Source organism: Hyalella azteca, unplaced genomic scaffold (assembly GCF_000764305.2).
Source record: "Hyalella azteca isolate HAZT.00-mixed unplaced genomic scaffold, Hazt_2.0.2 contig1382, whole genome shotgun sequence".
Classification (NCBI taxonomy): Eukaryota; Metazoa; Arthropoda; class Malacostraca; order Amphipoda; family Hyalellidae; genus Hyalella; species Hyalella azteca.
In genome coordinates, this window is record NW_025931701.1 from 406,069 (window position 1) to 412,982 (window position 6,914).

Genomic DNA, 6,914 nt, shown 5'->3' on the forward strand with positions numbered 1-6,914 from the left:
TACGTTCTTGTAAATAACGATTTGTTAGTGGCCGGATACAATAATGTTCTGCATGAAACTTTACGCTCGAAAACGGGTGGCTAGTTGATGGGGTATTGCCTCAGTAATTACGTCGTTATTTATGATTCAATCCATAGTATTATAATGAATCACTATTGAGTAATGAAAACTTAACAACAAAATAGGCCTCCATGTGACAGCGAAATATATAAAAATTCTATTGGTTGCACAGTGCACAGCCACAATTGCGATCCTATGATGGAATTCTTAAAGGCAGGATAGCAGTGAATTCAACATATCAAAACGTTTACATTGGTTTCTAGTCAACTGACTGTTCTGTACACAACTGCAGGAAGTTTGTTTTGAATAATACGAGGGCAAGACAGCCAAGGGTCGTGGTCACGATGACGATGAACTTGGAAAAACATATGCAATTATTCTAAATAGACTCAATATGTTTGGAAAACTTTGCCATACATTTTGTTATAAAAATTCTCAAGCCTTCATGGCACTATTCAGCTGCCTTCAAGGCCATGAAGGCAGGTCAGCCTTCAGCTGCTGACCTGCCTGTAGAGGGATAGTTACCCTCTACATTTGCATCTCTGGGAGTTAAATTAGGCTATTTTTGTTGATGTAGTGAACTTATTTAATAAATTCTTCATCTGCGATTTACTCCTTCAATATGCAGAATTTCAGAAATTACAGAATTTCCACATGAGTAAATATATCTTAGAATGGTTCATACATTCTTGTGATGCATATAGAAATTAGAATTTTTGCATATATCAAAGCTTGCCCGCGAAAAGGCTAAACGAGGATTTGATTTACATCCACTAGAGCGGTAATGAGCTCACGCAATGCCAGCAGGCTTGTCAACCCTTCCAAATTTCAGAAGCTCAAATCTGATATTAACAAATGATCGTAGCTAAACCTAATTTTCAGGTAGAACACATTCAGTTAAGTTATATTCAAATATCAGATCACAATTAGCATAAAAGCAAGTAAAACATTTCTGGACGATCTGAAGGAAGGCTTACGAAGACTTAATTTGCAATTCAGATTAGAAGGTTTATCGTTTACATGGAATAAACTATAATTCATCTATGAATTATGAAAACTTAAATGAAAAAAATTTAAACTGCTTGTACTAGATGCGGCATTGCGCATCTAGTACAAACGTGGAGAAGGGAGATATGGATAAAGAGGAAATATTATCATCTACTTTAATTCTAAAATAATGATTTATCCGCGTGCTCATTTGAACATCACCGTTCCTTCTTTACCCCTTCATAATGGAACAACATACGAGTCATTATATGGTATGCATGCAGCTAGAGACCGCAGCCGATAAAAATATTAGGCTAGGATTTGTACAAATTCTAAACCAGTACAATTCATTTTTTCTTCAATATGCACAAAGAAGTAAAATTCATGAAGAAATACCAGCATTTAGGCTGATTGATGCTGAGTGTAGTGGTAATTGGAAAAGGGTCAAAAGGCATAACGTAGTTGAAAGCATGTACAATGTACACTGCATAGTTCATGAGTACGCGAATACCGATAAACAAATGAAACAACGCAACTTGTGAGATAACAAAAAGAAAGGCCACCGAATACCGGTCAGAGAAAAATATTTGCCCAGAGTAATAATGAATCTAGAAATAAGAAATGTTGCTGTAAAGATTCCCAGCGCCTGGTTTAGAGGATACTGGTTTGGGATATAATTGAAATAAATTTATTTATACTAGCCTCACAGATTTGAGTGCGTGAAACTTGTAGCAACTCATTGGAAGAAAGGGAGCTCGCTGTTCAGACATGGAAGGCAAGCAAGCGGCGACCGGGCGACTGTATAATTTATGATGAGTTGAGTATGTTGCCTGCCAACCCGTTTGTGTTAGGAGCTCCAGGAACATGACATCCAGAGTCAACAAACATGCGGCTGATACAAATAGCTACAACTGCTCTCGTATTGTTTAGGCGCCGGACTTGTCTTTGGCCGCTCTGCGTTATCCAAGCATCTCGGCATCCAGCACAACACGGCCACTCAGGTTCCAGTGACGGCCGTTTTGGCTGACTCGAGAAACGACCGGACTGGAAATTCTGCTAGGGCGAACTATCGGTGTGTAACAAATAACATATAAGCAACAGTTTATCGACTTGATACTTTTTTTGATATCGAATCTTGAAGACGTGACCAGTAAATTAAAAGAAAGCAAATTCTTACAAGAAGCAAGAAATTTTTAATGCGGCCGATCCTGAATGAACACAGCTCATTGTGAAATATAAAAAAGGTACTGTCGGCGCTCACTTCAATAGGGGAGTGTATGGCTGTATAGATAAAATTTAAGTATAATCGTTGAAGTGGTGACGAGAAAAAGCAAACTAAAAAGGCAGAGTGGAGTTTGATTACTCCTCGGTAAATGCATTAGATATGAATATGCGTTCACACGATCTGGAAGAAAACCTTATACCACCTCGGGTAATACTTTTAAATTGCATACAAACCATGAAAATTTCCCTTGTTCATCGAACATGAGGAGTCCCAAATTATTGTCTGTTATTTTCAAAAATTCCAAAAAAATCGACTAACTAGAATTATTGGAAGTGTAAGAGAACGCACGTTTTTAACTTTCAGCGGTGGGAAATGCAAAATAAATTTAGTCATATATAGTACATTAATTTTTATGCTTCTGTATATCATGTGGACAAAATATCTTGTCTGCCAAGCAAACTGGATTTATAAAAGAAACTGGAAGCCTTCAATAGTTATTTTTCCAACAGTTCGGTAACACAGCGTTTTTAAAACAGTGAAATGTACCTGATAATGAAAAGATTATTTTGGCTTGGTAGTTTACAAGCGATTATCATTTATTTGGAGTTAACCTATGCTTATTAAGAAACTGCTCATTCTGAACCGAAATAGGAGAAAACGGAATCCGACCAGCAATCACAAATTTATTAGAGCACCTTAGAAATTTCAGAATGCTCTAGAGTCTAGTCAATAAAAACATTTATACAGGTTAAAATGCGTGCGGGGATGGTAGTATCTCATTTTATGCCAAAAAAGCACAATTAGAATGATCAAGAACACCAAAAAAGTCAAAGCATGAATGCCTCACGATAAATAATATTTGAGCATAACAGTTAACCTGCAAAAAATTCAGTTTATGAATTTGCAGAAAACTTTCCCGATTTAAATGAAATAAAACCCTTTGGGGTTTTCTTGATCTAGAAAATCTCCAGTTTTAAATTAGTGGTATCATAGTTGTACTGACTTGAATACCGAGCATTTAAATTGGTTTCAACTATTTGAATATTTCTCTGGCTTGCATTTTTATTTTTAACTATTATTAAAATATTATTAATTGTGTAACATAGTCTTGAATGGAAGACTTGAAGTCGCAAATGTGAGGCGGGTGCGGCAGTAATGCACTACCTGATGGACTAAAGGACATATAACACTGCTAAACGTTAATTACGTTGAGCTTAAAGAGAATAGCGGCTCAAAGGAAGTTCAAGACATTCCAGAGCATTAAAATTCCATCAAGTTCCCATTCCTATTCTCTGGTTGGAGTCCACCAGCGTCCCTTAGCAGTTAATCGCAAAATGATGTCGACGAACAATGAAGACGAGCACCAGTAGGCGACATGGACTGCCAACCGCGCGAGAACGGCGGCAAGCACCGAATGGGCGAAAAAGAAATTATCCAGCAATGTTCTCCCTGCAACTGCACGGTGAATGCATAATGATGAGATTAATTCTAGACAGTGTAATTATTTCATGAAATTATTTCATTCAATTAAGCTGTAAAAATAGTCAAAATATTTGCACTGAAAGATTATGTTTCACTATAACTTTTAATGAACAAAAATGCAAACGTCTACAAATATTTCACGCCCTTGTGAATATTCCAATGACTAATAATGAGCAATTCGTGAAAGAATTACACGTATACGCTAACCATGATGAGTAAAACTAAGTCGTTGCCAAGCGAAACATGCGCTTGGCTTCCATCAAGCTATATTTAAACCATTGTACCCTAATTTCCCCAGTCATACAGAATCTCTGAATGGAATTAGCATCTGCCTTTAGAAGGAGCGGGAAGAAGGCATTCCTAGACCACCTCCTGCTATTCAATGAGGGCGTGGACGTCTTACAACTGCGAGGATCTTCCCGTGTTTGTAGGATCGCTGGTCCAGCGGCCTGGTGTTGTAGCGGTATACAAGAGGAACGTTACCATCGTTACAGCTGATCACGGATAATTCGTGCAATTTTTACGCGCAAATTTTTACGTCAATGAGGCAATACTAATATTTTATTAAACATAACTAGCTACAAAATATAAGAAATATATGAGAACCTGTTATATACACATGATATTTTATTATGAATTAATCCAAACGTTTCACAACATGAGTGAATCAGTTACACCTCTATGGCAGAAGCGTATTTAACAACAGTAGAATTTAGAACGCGTAGCTAGCGATACAATCATTATCAGGACAAGTTGCTTGATACGTGGTCGTCTGATCCTAAATGGTAAAATGGAAAGCCGCGTTAAATGCTCACCAGTAGAGCAAGATACAAAAATGAAATAGTGAACACGATAACGATGTTGTTCGTTCGTGAGACTGAAATTCGTAGGCCTGAAAATCAACAAGAAGGTAAAGGCTTAACACCTGCCTTTGCCTGACAGATGGCCACAAGAAAAGCCTTGGGTGCCGGTAAGCAGATAGGCAGTGAGCGGCTTTTTTCGAAAAAAAAAAGACCCATACGGTATAAAAAGTGTCCCTAGAGCATCTCTTGAACAAACAAAATTGCTAACACGACAACAGCCCTGACGCAAAAGTGCCAATGGAATTTTTCAAGTGGCCTAGATCGAAAAATGAATTTTTATTCGCATAAAATCACGGCTAGAGTAAAAATTGATGTATCGCATTTTGTATGTGTTCATCCTTCAAAAAATCACGGTGTCACGTTAAAAACTAATTGAAAACGAAATAAGTTTACTATCTTAGGGACACGGGAATTCTATTCACAATGCTGCAAGTAACACATTTTATTGAAATCAGCGTTAGTTATCAATGACTGATTTTAATTTCAGATAGAATTTCATTAAAAATAGAATTATAATAATCTATTTAAGTCATTAAATGATAAATTCCTACGCCCTATAAATTACAAAACCACGCGGAAAGATCTAGCAAACTTTTCCGACTGAGATTTTCTCCAGACTAAGAACTGAAACAATCATCTATGAAACAATCATCTATGAAACAATCATCTATGAAACAATCATTTATAAAACTAGTCTTCTATACAATCAAAACATGAAAAGCACAGGGTTTGTGAAAAAATGGAAGATGTTTACGTGATAAAGGAACTTCCGGCGGAACAGACGTTCATGCTGCTGGATTTAAGAAGTGCTTGGTGACCCAGAATTCCTGGACTGAGACAAAGCTCTGGGCTTGCGGTCTACGGAGGTGAGGTAGGACCACGTGGGATAAGGCCGTCCCAAAGCCCAGGCCGTCAATACCTCAATATTTCTTTGTGTCACTATTCAGTCCGAAAGAAACCAAAGCTCATTTCACTGTTCGTTAATATAAAAAGTTAGGTACATCACTAGTCAATTTAATAGATAACCCTGAAGTTTCTTAATCAACAAAAATTGTTAAGTCTGCAAGATCGCGTATTTCCCGCCGAAATTGATTTTAATTGAACAGTTCATGGGTCCAGAAAAAGATAGAGTAGGTATGCTAAAAAATTATAGCATGTATTTTCTTGCGAAATCGCTCCATTATATTTGAGTGAAACGCGCGTGTTTTCTAGTTTATGGTCCATATCGCAAGGTAAAATGGTAAATTGGTGAACAGAGCAGAAATTGTGGCTCATGAAATATAGGTTACTAATATTAGTATTTTAAGCCCCATTCAGATTTCGAAATTCCAAATTTCGAAAGATGGTATGTATTTATTTTGGTGTGTATATGAAAATGCATTTAAATTAAATAGTAAACAAAATAACGAAAATAGTCATCAAAATTATTTATTTAACTTTTTAACATGAATGTTTAACTTGTGGAAAAACGATCTTGCCACCACGATCTTGCCACCAAAAAATGTGGTTTTTGGAGAGATTACTTGAACGAGGAGGGCAATCTTAATAATAACCCAGAAGTGATTAGAGATTTGATTGCTCCCTCCTGTGATTACGAGTCGAAAGGAGTAGCAATCAAAGTAGAAGCAGTCGCAGCTAATTAGAAAAAAAGAAACACGCTTGTAGGAAAAGGAAGAAGGAAAGACTGTAGGAGTAGAAACAGAAATGATTGACAGTCGAAGTAGGGAAAAAGGAGTCGTTGAAGCAGACGGAAAAGGCAGTGGCAGTCAAACTAGAAAAAATATAACTCAGTACACTGCATGCAGTGAGTGACAGAGAGCGCATTTTCTCGTCTACGAAAACATGAAGTCACCGCGGACGGACAGACAGACGGACAGACAGACGGACGGACGGACGGACAGACGGACATTGCGAGCACAATAGTGAATTTTTTTCATAAATGAGAAAATGCGCTAAAAAGAAAGGGCCGCTGTTGAAGTAGAAGAATATGCGGTCGAAATAATAGGAAAAGGAATTGGAAGTAGAAATAAAAATAAGCGCAATCTCAGTAGTTGGAAATTTTTGTCACAGTCATCGAACAATAAAAATAAGAAAAGCATTGGAAGGGCAGTTCATTAGAAGCGGAGGGGCAGATGGCATGGCAGGGAGTCTTGTTCCACATCCTGTTATTTGGTCAAGATTTACATAAGCCAACCGAAGAAGCGGGATGCGCAGCGTGCCGAGCTTTGTTGCTTTGTTGGAGGTGTCGGCAACCACAGTGTATGTCACGCACCATCGGCTGTGTTACTCTCACATTA